Source organism: Petaurus breviceps, unplaced genomic scaffold, assembly GCF_028583685.1.
Source record: "Petaurus breviceps papuanus isolate PSGF00001 unplaced genomic scaffold, PetGlider_PUasm1.0 90650, whole genome shotgun sequence".
Classification (NCBI taxonomy): Eukaryota; Metazoa; Chordata; class Mammalia; order Diprotodontia; family Petauridae; genus Petaurus; species Petaurus breviceps.
The window spans coordinates 2,291,565-2,304,732 of NW_027187299.1; the positions used below are offsets into that span (position 1 = coordinate 2,291,565).

The 13,168-nt window shown below is 36.6% G+C and overlaps 1 protein-coding gene across 5 annotated transcripts in view; it reads right to left on the reverse strand.

Moving 5' to 3' along the window:
• Window positions 1–13,168, reverse strand: part of SLC35F3 (solute carrier family 35 member F3) — a 543,673-nt gene that overhangs the window by 440,817 nt on the left and 89,688 nt on the right. The window lies entirely within an intron of this gene.

Consider the following 13,168-nt stretch of genomic DNA (forward strand, 5'->3'; position numbering starts at 1 on the left):
TTTTTAATTTTTTTTTTTATCTTGGGGCGGCTAGGTGGTGCAGTGAATAGAGCACTGGCCCTGGAGTCAGGAGGACCTGAGTTCAAATGCGGCCTCAGACACTTAACATAAAAACGAGCCGTGTGACCTTGGGCAAATCACTTAACTCCAATTGCCTTCCAAAAAGAAAAACAACAAAAAAATTTTTTTATCTTGTTAGGATACAGACCTAGTAGCCTTATTGCAGGGTCAAACTGCATAAGTTTTATAGCCTTTGGATACAGTTCCAAATTGTTCTCCAGAATGGTGGGACCAGTTGGCAACTTCACCACCAGAATGTTAGTGTACCAATTTTTCCACATCCCCTCCAGTTTTTCTCATTTTCCTTTTTTCAGTCATGTTTGCCAATCTGATGCATATAATGTGGTAGCTCAGAGTTGTTTTAACTTACATTTCTCTAATAATTAGTGATTTAGAACTTTTTTTTTGCCTTTTGGAGGGCAATTGGGGTTAAGTAACTTGCCCAAGGTTACATGGCTACATGTTTTGTGTGGGTGTTAAGTGCTGAGGCCAGAACCGAACTCGGGTTCTCCTGACTCTGGGGCCGGAGCTCTTACTCACTGTGCCACCTAGCCGACACTGATTTAGAACATTTTAATGATTATTGATAGATTTGATTTCTTTTTCCGAAAACTGTCTTTTCATATCCTTTGACCAGTTAGAAAGTGTTCATTCTTAACTTGTAGCAATAAAACTGGTGAAATGTTAGTTTCTGCCCAAATGCTAGAGCTACATTATTGTGTTGTCCCAGTGAGTGAAAAAACAAAAACAAGAGCAAAAAAGCCTAGTAGACAACCTAGTGGAATCACAATCTATGTCTTTAATCCTTGAACCCGGGTAGGAGACCAGGCAAATCCAAGGACTCCAAAGCCTCTCACAGGTCATTAGAGGGGACACTCTTTAAGGCCCCATAGAAGCAAGAAGATCGATAACATATTCCTACATTCCTCAAGGAGTCTAGTCCAAGGATAGGAGCAGAGCATCCTCCTTCCCAACTCAGGATTGAGGAGATAGAAAAAGAAATCATGGAACCTAAAAGAGCCCACATGACTTTGCCTCCTTTTTTTTCTTTTTGGAGGGGCGAAAGCAGGGCAATTGGGGTTGTGACTTGCCCAAGGTCACATGGCTATTAAGTGTTAAGTGTCTGAAGCCACAAATGAACTCAGGGCCTCCTGACTCCAGGGCCGGTGCTCTATTCATTGCACTACCTAGGGGCCCTGTGACTTGCCTTTTACAGGATTCTGGCAGCTTAGAGAATGTACAGATAGAAGCATAACACTGTTAGGAATTATGCACAATTTCCTTCCAGTCTCTAGGGACAGTTTCAAATTACATAATTTTAAATGGATATAGACATGTTTTCATTCCACTTGTATTTAATTAGAGAAGGTAAATCAACAGAATGTCATGGGGAGGATAGAATAACGGAAAGACACAAGGTGGGTGTGAGCCGACAATAGCATATTTACCAATGATGGCTCACATATAAGCCATGTGAATTTTCTTCAAGTTTATGGAAAGGGAAGAGAGTAAGTATTTATTGAGCACCAATTATATACTAGGCACTATGCTAAGCACTTTACAAATAATAAAGGGAGTAGCTACAACAGGTGGGATCACAGATTCACCTAAGTATGGAGGAAGTAGGTTTTCAAAGAACTCTGAAAAAAAATCACTGAAATTCAAGAAGTTGATTGACTACTTGTATGGAGTAGTATAGATAATATTTTTGAAATAGGTAAGAATCTGGACTAGATGAGTGCTATAAATATTTCTACCTTTAAGAGTCTAAGTTACACACATCACTGAATGCCAGAGACCTTACAATGCAATGTAATGTTTTTCTACTGCAGTGGTTTATAGGGCAAATTCTGCAGTAGTAAACTACACTTACTTTGAAGGCTGGCTAGTCCCTGACTACTAATGGCACTCCATGCCACAAAGGAATATGCCTTATAGTTGCTTAGTAAGTGGTCTTTCAGGCATGCTTTCATTAACCAAAACTAGAGAAAATCATGCCAACAGGTACAAGAAACACTTAGGTTAGAAATAATGAAGAACTTGTTTCTTCCTTAAGAACTCTGATTAAGCTCTATGATAGGCTACTGGGAGAAATATAATTCCAGAAGGCTAGATTGTTTGACATTTTGAGTTCCTCCTCTCCCCTCTGTCAGCCCTAGGTGCTGAGAATTCTATCTGAAGGTCAAAAGATAGAAAAAAATGCCATCAGATTTTTTTTTTTTTTTGCAAAGCCTCCAATGGACAACTAAGCATTTCCCCCTCATTTTTCTCTTTTAATTTTTCCCTTCCTTCCAATGACACAGGTCATGAATACTCTTACCTTCCATAAAAGATCCTAAAAAGGTTTATTACTTTGGCATCCTTTAAATAAATTATTATTTCTTTAATGTATGTGACTAACAGGTTTTCTAGAAAGCAAATTGAAAATATCTTAGATCTACTACTATGGAAAGTCAAGAATTTAGAAGGAGAAACAGGTTAAAAAAAAGAAAAAAAATGGTGTTGTACAGTCTCATATAGTAAGTGTATAAAACAAGAACAGATAATTAAAAATGTATTTTTAACCAAATAAATAACCTTTCCTTATTATACAAATGACAGTCCCTAGGGATTGGGTAAAACCAGTCAGAAAATGTATTTTTCCATGATAGCAAAACTCTAGGAATATAGGGAGAGCTTAAATATGACCTACTTTATTGCCATTTTCCTATAATCTCTATGCAATACACTGAGTAGATTTTAAACTGATTCTTTACTGTTGCTTTTCTTTATGTCATAACACAAAATATATTCATATATCAAGTAAATAAAAATTTAGCTTCTTTCTCTAGTTATCTGTGTGAACATTTACATATCCTTCTTGTAGAATGTAAGGTCCTTGAGAGCAGGAGCTACATTCTTTTTGATGTCCCGAAGAGAGGACCTAGAACAATGTCTTGCATATAATATCTACTTATCTGGTTAGAGATGGTAGTTAAAGCCATGAGAGTGAATGGGAGAATGAACTATGGGGGAAAATATAAAGGAAAGAGAAGAGGGATAAGGCCAGAATTTGGGGGACAGGAACATTAGAATACTCAGAAAAGAAGCCAGCAAATGAAAAATGAGGGGTTAGAAAATAATAAGAGGATTTCCTAGTCATGTGACTAACAAGATGGAGAACTAGTTGTTTCCTCTGATCCTCATGATCTCTCAATGTCTCTAAAATCAGGATTATGTATAAGAGATAAGGCAGTTTTATCTGTCTCCCCAGTCTAGGGAACAAAAATCCTAATGAGATTTTAAAAAACCCCAAAATCTAAAAACAATGAGCTAACAGTAAAGAAGGCACATGCCTAACCTTTAATATGCTCACTCAGTACCCTGCATCTCACCACCTACCAGGATCTGCCTGGGCTGCACATTCCATGGGCTTGTAATAGAACTGAAATCTCCCCACCACTTCCCAGTGGCCCAGACAACCAAAAGTCAGAGACTAGCTCTGGCTGAGACTGCAATACTCAGCTAGAAAACAGCAACAAAGAAAACTGGGGCAGGATGCTAGAGTGCATAGATCCTCTAGGAATGCTTGATAGAAGCAAAGGGTCAAGCATCCAGTGGGGACCATTTCGTACTTCCAGAAGTAACTTGGGACAGAGACTAAAGCTGGTAAAATGTGAATTTCTTGAGGGTGGAGACTAAGATAGTTTTAAAAGATCTAGCCCCCAGGAACACCACCATGAAAGGAGGAATCAGAAAATGAGCAATAGATGAATATAAGGAAGAAAAGGTTGAAATTCAATGATCTTGAGCAGAAGCAGATAAATGAACAAGTGATTATGATCTCCAGATCAAGTAAAAGTGTCCAGACTTCTATGAATAAACATTGTAAAACAAAGGGGAATGAATCAACTCCTAAAGAGGCAGAAGACCCTATGGAATCCCAGGAGAGCACAGACCCATAATGAGATGTTCCTAAGTGGTTTAAAAGATAAACATGAATTGTGAAAGAAGAATTTATGGCCTGCACAGCAGAAATAATTGGCAGAATAGGAAAACTTGAATCTACAGCTGCAAGGCTAATCAAATAAACAAAGGAGAAAGAGTAACTGATAGAGAATACAAATAAAGAAAAGGGAAGAATAATCTGGAAGAAAAGCAAAAAAGCAATAAATATAAAAGAAGACATGATTTCCATGCAACCAAAACTAGTTAATCTCAAAGATAGGATTCATAGAGCTCATTTAAGGATCATGTTTCCCAGAATACCTGGAAAAGTAAAAAAGAAATAAAATCACAAAATAAGAAGTAATGCCATAAAACTTCCCAGAAATTTTGAACACAGAAAACAAAGTGACAATTAATGAAAAGAACCCACTGATTTCCTCTGGAAAAAAAATCAACCAAACAAAAGAATCTATGCTGCAAACTTCAAGACACATAGGGGTTAAATTTAATAGTTACAAAGACAAAAATAACAGAAAAAATGCCTTGAAATATGAAAGTAATGAAATTCAGAAAACATCAGATTAGTTTGTATCCAACAGAAACTGGAAGATGGAATGGAATGTGCTTTAAAAAGCAAAGAATCTCAAGATGCAAACCAAGGTGATATACCCTTCAAATTTGAGTCTAATTATTAATGGGAATATATGGACATTCAATTTTTTTAAAAGCATTCAAAGTATTCCTAGGAAGAAAATCAGACCTGAATAAATAATTTGCTTTACAAACACCCCGAACAATAGAAATACAGAAAAAGGCAAATGAATATAGCAACCAAGGACAACAAAATAACAAGAAAAGACTATTAAGAGATTTCTTTCTAAAAGTACATAAAGAGACAAGGGTAAAAGCATAAGTCAAATAGAAAGGATGATGGATAAATGAGCCTGAAATATTATGAACTTAATCTCATAACACCCCACCTTTAGGTAAATAAACGTTTTTGCATGACTAAAATGAAGGGGGACACAAAGGAGAGAAAGAGATAGAAGAAGATAGAGAGGAATATGCGATATATCCTAATCAAGTCAAAGGTTAACAGTGAAGGGGAATTATTGCCTATATTCCCAGAGGAAGTAGAGGACCTATAAAACAGTGAACAAGGAGGCAAAAGGAGGGACTGAAACAAAGGGAAAAAAGGGTAAAATTTGGTTTCAGTTGTGGAAAGGGGTAAAACTGATGAGTGCTTCCACAGGGGAAGAGAGATAATCTATCAAAAGAGATGAGGACCTTCTGATAGGTATAATCCATAGGGATTCAGTGTTCAGAGAGACAACTCAAACCTGCCCCAGGAGAAGAGGAGCCAATAGACATACAGAAGAGTGGGAAGGCATGGGTCCAAGGATGAGACTGCATATGGGAAAAAGTGATCATGAGGGCAAAGGTTAAATGAGCAATTAGGAATATAGGAAAATTCCTACCATGGGGCAACATCCTCGTTTTTACCTGCAGAAACTGGTATTTGTAAGAGCAAGACCCCAAAGAAAAAGGGGTCAGATGACAAGTTCTGCCAGACAAAAATAAAAATAATTTAGAAGCATAAACCCAAAATAGGTGCCTTAGAAACTTGGATTCCAGGAGTAGAGCAAAGATGGCAGAGTGAAAGCAGGAACTGATCTTAGCTCCTCTATGAATTAATAACTTCGAAAAAGTTAATCTGAATGGATTTTAGAGTGTCAGAATCCATTGGGAGACAGAGTATGGAAGATTCCCAGTCCAGGAAAGTGCTCAGTTAGGATTGGGCAAGGGGAGTGTGGAGCTTGCAGGCTGCACAAGCAGGGACCTGAGACTAGATCACAGAAAAGACAGGAAGGGCTTCGCAGATGTCTCATTGCAGGCCAGATGATCAGGTGCAGCTGGGTAAGAGAAAGTGCAGGGCTCCTGGCAGTGACAGCAGCTTCTCCTGGGACTATCAGCCCATAGTCTTTAAAAATCACCTACCTGAACTTCCAGGAGCCACAATGGCAGAGTAAACCCTAGCTGCTCTAATCCCTCGCCCTGACACTGAAAACCCAGAGATTATTGCCCCAGTGTAAAATCCTGAAATAGTGGAAGCAGCAGCAGGCTTACAAGTCCTAGAGGAAGGGTGTGACTGAAGCTGTGCCGAGCCTGATCTGAAGGGAGGGAGGCATCCCAATAAGCCCCATCTCAGATGACCAGCAGGAGATCCCAAAAGCCAGGGGGGTGGAGCCAGCAAACACTTTTACCAGACACAAGCATGACAGACTTCCAGCTGCTGAGCCTGACCTAGCTCTAGCCCAGGGGCACAAAGTTGAAAACCTGAAGTGTCCAGACCACCCCTCCCCCATTCCTTACTCTGTGAGCCTTAAGGGTAACCCAGGGGAAACACTGAGACTGCAGGTCTTGGACTCAGTCTAGACACCCAGAGGCTACAGAACACAAAGTCAACAACCAGGCCTCTAGTTCCCAGCTTGAGAAGTCTGGGTCAGAGCAGTCTGTACTCCAGAAGCGGTAATCCACTTTAAAAGCCAGGCAATCACAATGGGCTATAAGAAACCAAAGATGCTTTAATCTTACTATTGTGAATGAGAAGAATAACTTTCGGCAGACACCATTAACTCCATATCCACACCTGAGAGCAGAAAGAAATATGAACTGGTCTCAATCCCAAAAAGCATATTTGGAAGAGCTCAGGAAAGATTTTAAAAGCCAAATTAGAGAGGTAGAAGATAAATTGACTGATTCTTTTAAAATTACATTGACCAAAATGGAAAAAAAATCTCATTGAAGAAAACAAATCATTAAAAAGTAAACTTTGTGAACTGGGATGCGAGGCTCAACATCTAACTAGAGAAAATACATCCCCCAAAATGAAATCTGAACATATGGAAAAGGAGCTTCAAAAACTAACCAAAGAAAATAATTCACTAAAAATTAGAATCAGTCAAGTCGAAGCTAATGACTCTATGATGCATAAAGAATCAGTCAAACAAAACATAAATGTTGAAAAATTAGAAGAAAGTGTAAAATATCACATTGAAAAAACAACTGATGGGCACACAAGACTCAGCAGTCAATGACTATAGTAGTCTATTGTTTGACAAACCCAAAGACCACAGTTTTTGGGATAAGAACTCACTATTTGACAAAAACTGCTGGGAAAACTAGAATATAGTATGCAGTAACTGGGCATAAACCATTATCTAACACCATATGCCAAAATCAAGTCTAAATGAGTGCATGATCTAGGTATAAAGGCTGATACTGTAAGCAATCCTGGAAAGCAAGGAATAGTTTACCTGTCAGATTTGTGGAGAGGGGAAGACTTTATGATCAAATAAGGCAGGAAAGTTAACCCCAAAAGACTCATGATGGAGAGAGATGTCTACATCCAAAGAAAGAACTAGAAAGAACTGAGTTTGAATTCAGACTGAAGCAAACTACCTGATCTTTTTCTATTTCTTGTTTGTTTTGGTTTCCTCTTTCCTATTGTTCATTCAATTTTATTATATTCATTCTTTATAACCTGACTAATGTCTAATGTGAAAGTATTTGCAGATCCTATACTTGATTATATGCCATCATGGAGGGTGATAGAGGAGGGAGGGAGAAAAAATTTGAAATTACAAGGAATTGTGGAACTGAATCTTGTAAACTAAGAGTAAACAAACAAATTAATAAAGACCAAAAAATTAAAAAAAAAAAAAAGAAAAACAACTGACCTGGAGAACACATCCAGGAGAGATAACCTAAGAATTATTGGTCTGCCAGAAAATCATGATGAAAAAAAGCCTGGACAATATCCTTCAAAAAATTATCAAAGAAAACTGTCCTGAGGTCCGAAAATCAGAGGGTAAAGAAGTTGTTGAAAGAATTCACTGGACTCCTCCTGAAAGAGACCCCAAATTGAAAACCCCAAGAAATATAGTAGTCAAATTCCAGAATTACAAGGTCAAGGAGAAAATACTGTAAGCAGATGAAAGAAACAATTCAAATATTGTGGAACTGCAGTCAGGATCACACAGGACCTAGCAGCTTCTACATTAAAAGATCAGAGGGATTGGAATATGATATTTCATATGGCAAAAGAGCTTGGACTGCAACCAAGCATCAACTATCCAGCAAAACTAAGCATAATCTTTCAGGCAAGGAGATGGTCATTCAATGAAATAAGGGACTTCCAGACTTTCCTGATGAAAAAACCAGAGCTTAATGGAAAATTTGATCTCCAAATATGAGACTCAAGAGAGACATAAAAAGGTGAACAAGGACAACAGACACACACATATGCACACTCACACACACATAACTTGTAATTCAATAAGAGCAAACTGTTTACATCCCTATATGGGAAGCTGATACCTGTCAATATTGAGATTTATATAATTATCATGACATTAAAAAGGAATATACATAGATAGAGGGTGTGGGTATAAATGAACTAACCTGATGATAAAAAAAAACCTTATTAAGGGGTCAAAGGGATTTTAATGGGAGAAAAGGAAAGGAGGAGGCATAAAAGAGTAAATTATGCTACAAGAAGAGGAATAAAAATATACCATAGTAGAAGGAAAGAAGGGAGGGTGATAAACATTATATGAACTTTACTCTCATTGGTTTTGGTTCAAGGGAAGATTAACATAATTAGTTAAGTTTGATATTCTAATGTGAAAAGACCTAAAAACTCATTATAGTAGAGGGAAAGGAGGGAGGGAGAGGAGTATTGTATGAAATTTACTCTCAGGGAGGCTAGGTGGTACAGTGAATAGAGCACCAGCCCTGGAGTCAGGAGGACCTGAGCTCAAAACCGGCCTCAGATACAACACACACACACACACACACACACACACACACACACACAAACTAGCTATGTGACCTTGGGCAAGTCACTTAACCCCAACTGCCCTGCATTCCTCTCAAAAAAAAGAGAAAAAAAAAGAAATTTACTCTCATCAGTTTCGGTTCAAGGAGGTATAAAAAGTATAAGTATATAAGTATAAAAATCTATTGTGCCCTACAGGGGGTAGGAGAGGTAAGAGTGATTAAAGGGGGGGGGAAGCTAGAAGGGAGGGAAATAGTAATAAGGAGGAAGGTTGGGTAAAGTGAGGGAGGTGCATAGGGAGGTAATACTGAGGGAGGCAGTAGTCAAAAGGAAAACTCTTAAGGAGGGGAAAGGAGAAGGGAGAAATAAAAGCATAAACAGGGGAGGGCATAGGATGGAGGGAAAGGCACAGAAAGTAATCATAACTGTGAATGTGAATGGGATGAACTCTCCCATAAAACGGAGGTGGATAGCAGAATGGATTAAAAACCATAATCCAACAATATGCTGTCTATAAGAAACACATTTGAAAGAAGGAGATACACACAGCATAAAGGTAAAAGGCTGGAGAAGAATATAATATTCTTCAGCTAAAGTAAAAAAAGCAGGGTAGAAATCTTTATCTCAGATAAAACAAAAGCAAAAATAGATCTAATTAAAAGAGAGAAGGAAGGAAACTATATCCTGTTAAAAGGCACCATCGAGAATGAAGCAGTATTATTACTTAACATATATGCACCAAGCAGTATAGCATCCAAATTCCTAGAGGAGAAGTTAAGGGAATTAGAGGAAGAAATGGATAGCAAAACTATACTAGTGGGGGACCTCAATATCCCCCTCTCTAACCTTGATAAATCTAACTTCAAAATAAACAAGAAAGAAATATGATAGACCTCTGGAGAAAACTGAACGTGGATAAAAAGAAATACACCTTCTTCTCTTCTCAGTTGTACATGGCACATACACAAAAATTGACTATGTACCAGGGCATAAAAACCTCACAATTCAGTGCAGAAAAGCAGAAATATTAAATGCATCCTTCTCATATCATGATGCCATAAAAATTATGTGTAATAAAGGGCCGTGGAAAGATATATTAAAAACGAATTGGAAACTAAATAATTTAATCCTAAAGAATGAGTAGGTCAAACAAGAAATTATAGAAACAATCAGTAACTTCATTCAAGAGAATGACAATAATGAGACAACATACCAAAACTTGCGGGATGCAGCAAAAAGCAGTTCTTAGGGAAGTTTTATATCCCTGAATACATACATGAATGAAATAGAGAAAATGGAGGTCAATAAATTGGGCATGCAAGTGAAAAAGCTAGAAAAAGAACAAATTGAAAACCCCCAATCAAATACTAAATTAGAAATACTGAAAATGCAAGGAGAGATTGATAAAATTGAAATTAAGAAAACTATTGAATTTATAAATAAAACTAAGATCTGCTTTTATGAAAAAAATCCAATAAAATTGATAGACCTTTAGTCAATATGATAAAAAAAAAGAAGAAAACCAAATTATGAGTATCAAAAATGAAAAGGGTGAATCTACTTCCAATGAAGAGGAAATTAAAATAATTAGGAATTATTTTGCCCAATCATATGCACATAAATTTGACAATCTTAGTGAAATGGATGAATATTTGCAAAAATATGTTGCCTAGATTAACTGAAGAGGAAGTAAATTATATAAATAACCCCATCTCAGAAAAAGAACTTGAACAAGCCATCAAAGAACTCCCTAGGAAAAAAATTTCCAGGGCCAGATGGATTTATTAGTGAATTATATCAAACATTTAAAGAATAATTGATTTCAATGCTTTACAAAATATTTGGGAAAATTGTAGAAGGAATCTTACTAAATTATTTTTATGACACAAATATGGTACTGATACCTAAATCAGGAAGAGACAAAGCAGAGAAAGAAAATTATAGAACAATTTCCCTCATGAATATAGATGCAAAGATATTAAATAAAATATTTTCAAAAAGACTACAGCAACTTATCATGAGAATAATACATTTTATTCAGGTAGGATTTATTCCAGGAATGTAAGGACGGTTCACTATTAGGAAAACTATCAGTATAATTGATCATATTAACAACAAAGCTAGTAGAAACCATATGATTATTTCAATAGATGCAGAAAAGGCTTTTGACAAAATACAACACCCATTCCTATTAAAAACATTAGAAAGTATAGGAATAAATGGAGTCTTCCTTAAAATAATAAGTAGTATCTATCTAAAACCATCAGCAAGTATTATACATAATGGGCATAAGCTAGAAGCATTTCCAGTAAGATCAGGGGTGAAACAAGGATGTCCATCATCACCCGTCTTATTCAATCTGGTACTAGAAATGTTAACAGTAGCTATAAGAGAAGGAAAAAGAAATTGAAGGAATAAAATTAGGCAGATAAGAGACTAAGCTACCTCTCTTTGCAGATAATATGATGATATACTTAGAGAATCTGAGAGAATCAAGTAAAAAACTCCTTGAGAAAATAAATAAATTTGGCAAAGTTGCAGGATATAAAATAAGCCCGCAAAAATCCTCAGCATTCCTATATATTTCTAAAGAAATCCAGCAGCAAGAGATAGAAAGAGAAATTCCATTTAAAGTTACTATAGACATAAAATATTTGGGAATCTACTTGCCAAAACAAACCCAGGACCTATACAAACACAATTATGAAACACTTTTCACACAAATAAAGTCAGATCTAACTAATTGAAAAAACATTAGCTGCTTGTGGCTAGGTCGAGCTAATATAATAAAAATGGCAATTTTCCCTAAATTAAATTACATATATAGTGCCATACAAATCAATCTACCAAAAATATTTTATAGAGCTAGAAAAAATAGTAACAAAATTCATTTGGAAGAAGAAAAGGTCAAGAACATCAATGGAATAAATAAAAAAAATGCTAGGGAAGGTGGCCTTGTCATACCAGATTTTAATATGTATTATAAAGCAGTAGTCATGAAAACTACTTGGTACTGGGTGAGGAACAGAGTAGTGGATCAGTGGAATAGATTGGAAATGGAAAAGACACAGCAGTCAATGACTATAGTAATCTACTGTTTGATAAACCCAAAGACCCCAGTTTTGGGGATAAGAACTCACTATTTGACAAAAACTGCTGGGAAACGTGAAATATAGTATGGCAGAAACTGGGCATAGACCAATATCTTACACCATATACCAAAATCAAGTTGAAATGAGTTCATGATCTGGGTATAAATGCTGATACTATAAGCAACCTGGGAGAGCAAGGAATAGTTTACCTGTCAGATTTATGGAAAAGGGAAGATTTTATAACCAAACAAGAGTTAGAGGGTATTATGAAATGCAAAATGGATAATTTTGATTACATTAAATTGAAAAGTTTCTCCACAAATAAAGCCAATGAAACTAAGATTAAGAAGGAAGTGGAAAATTGGGAAAGAATTTTTACAACCAGTGTCTCTGATAAAGGCTTTATTTCTAAAATATACAGAGAATTGAGTCAAATCTATAAGAATACAAGTCATTCCCCAATTGATAAATGGTCAAAGGATATGCATAGGCAGTTTTCAGAGGAAGAAATTAAAGATATCTATAAACATATGAAAAATGCTCTAAATCACTATTAATTAGAAAAATGCAAATCAAAATAACTCTGAGGTACCACATCTCACCAGTCAGATTGGCTAAGATGACAAAACAGCAAAATTGTAAATGTTGGAGAGGATGTGAAAAAATTGGAACACTAGTGCATTGTTGGTGGAGTTGTGAACTAATTAAACCATTCTGGAGAGCAACATGGAACTATGCCCAAAGGGCTATAAATAAGTGCATACCCCTTGACCCAGCAATATCACTTCTAGGGTTGTATCCCAAAGAGATCATAGATGTGTGAAAAGGCCCCATATGGACAAATATATTTATAACATCTCTTTTTGTGGTGGCAAAGAATTGGAAATCAAGGGTATGCCCATCAATTGGGGAATGGCTAAACAAGTTGTGGTTTATGAATATAATAGAGTACTATTGTGCTGTAAGAAATGAGGAGCAGACTGACTTCATAATAACCTGGAGAGACTTATTTAAACTGATGTTGAGTGAGAAGAGCAGAACCAGCAGAAATTTGTACACAATTACAGACACAGTGTATGTCTGATGACTAACTTTGATAAACTGGGCTCCTCTCAGCAATGCAAGGTTATAAGAAAACTCCAAAAGACTCATGATGGAAGGAGATATCCACATCCAGGGAAAGAATACAGTCTGAATGCAGACTGAAGCAAACTATTCTCTCTCTCTCTCTCTCTCTCTCTCTCTCTCT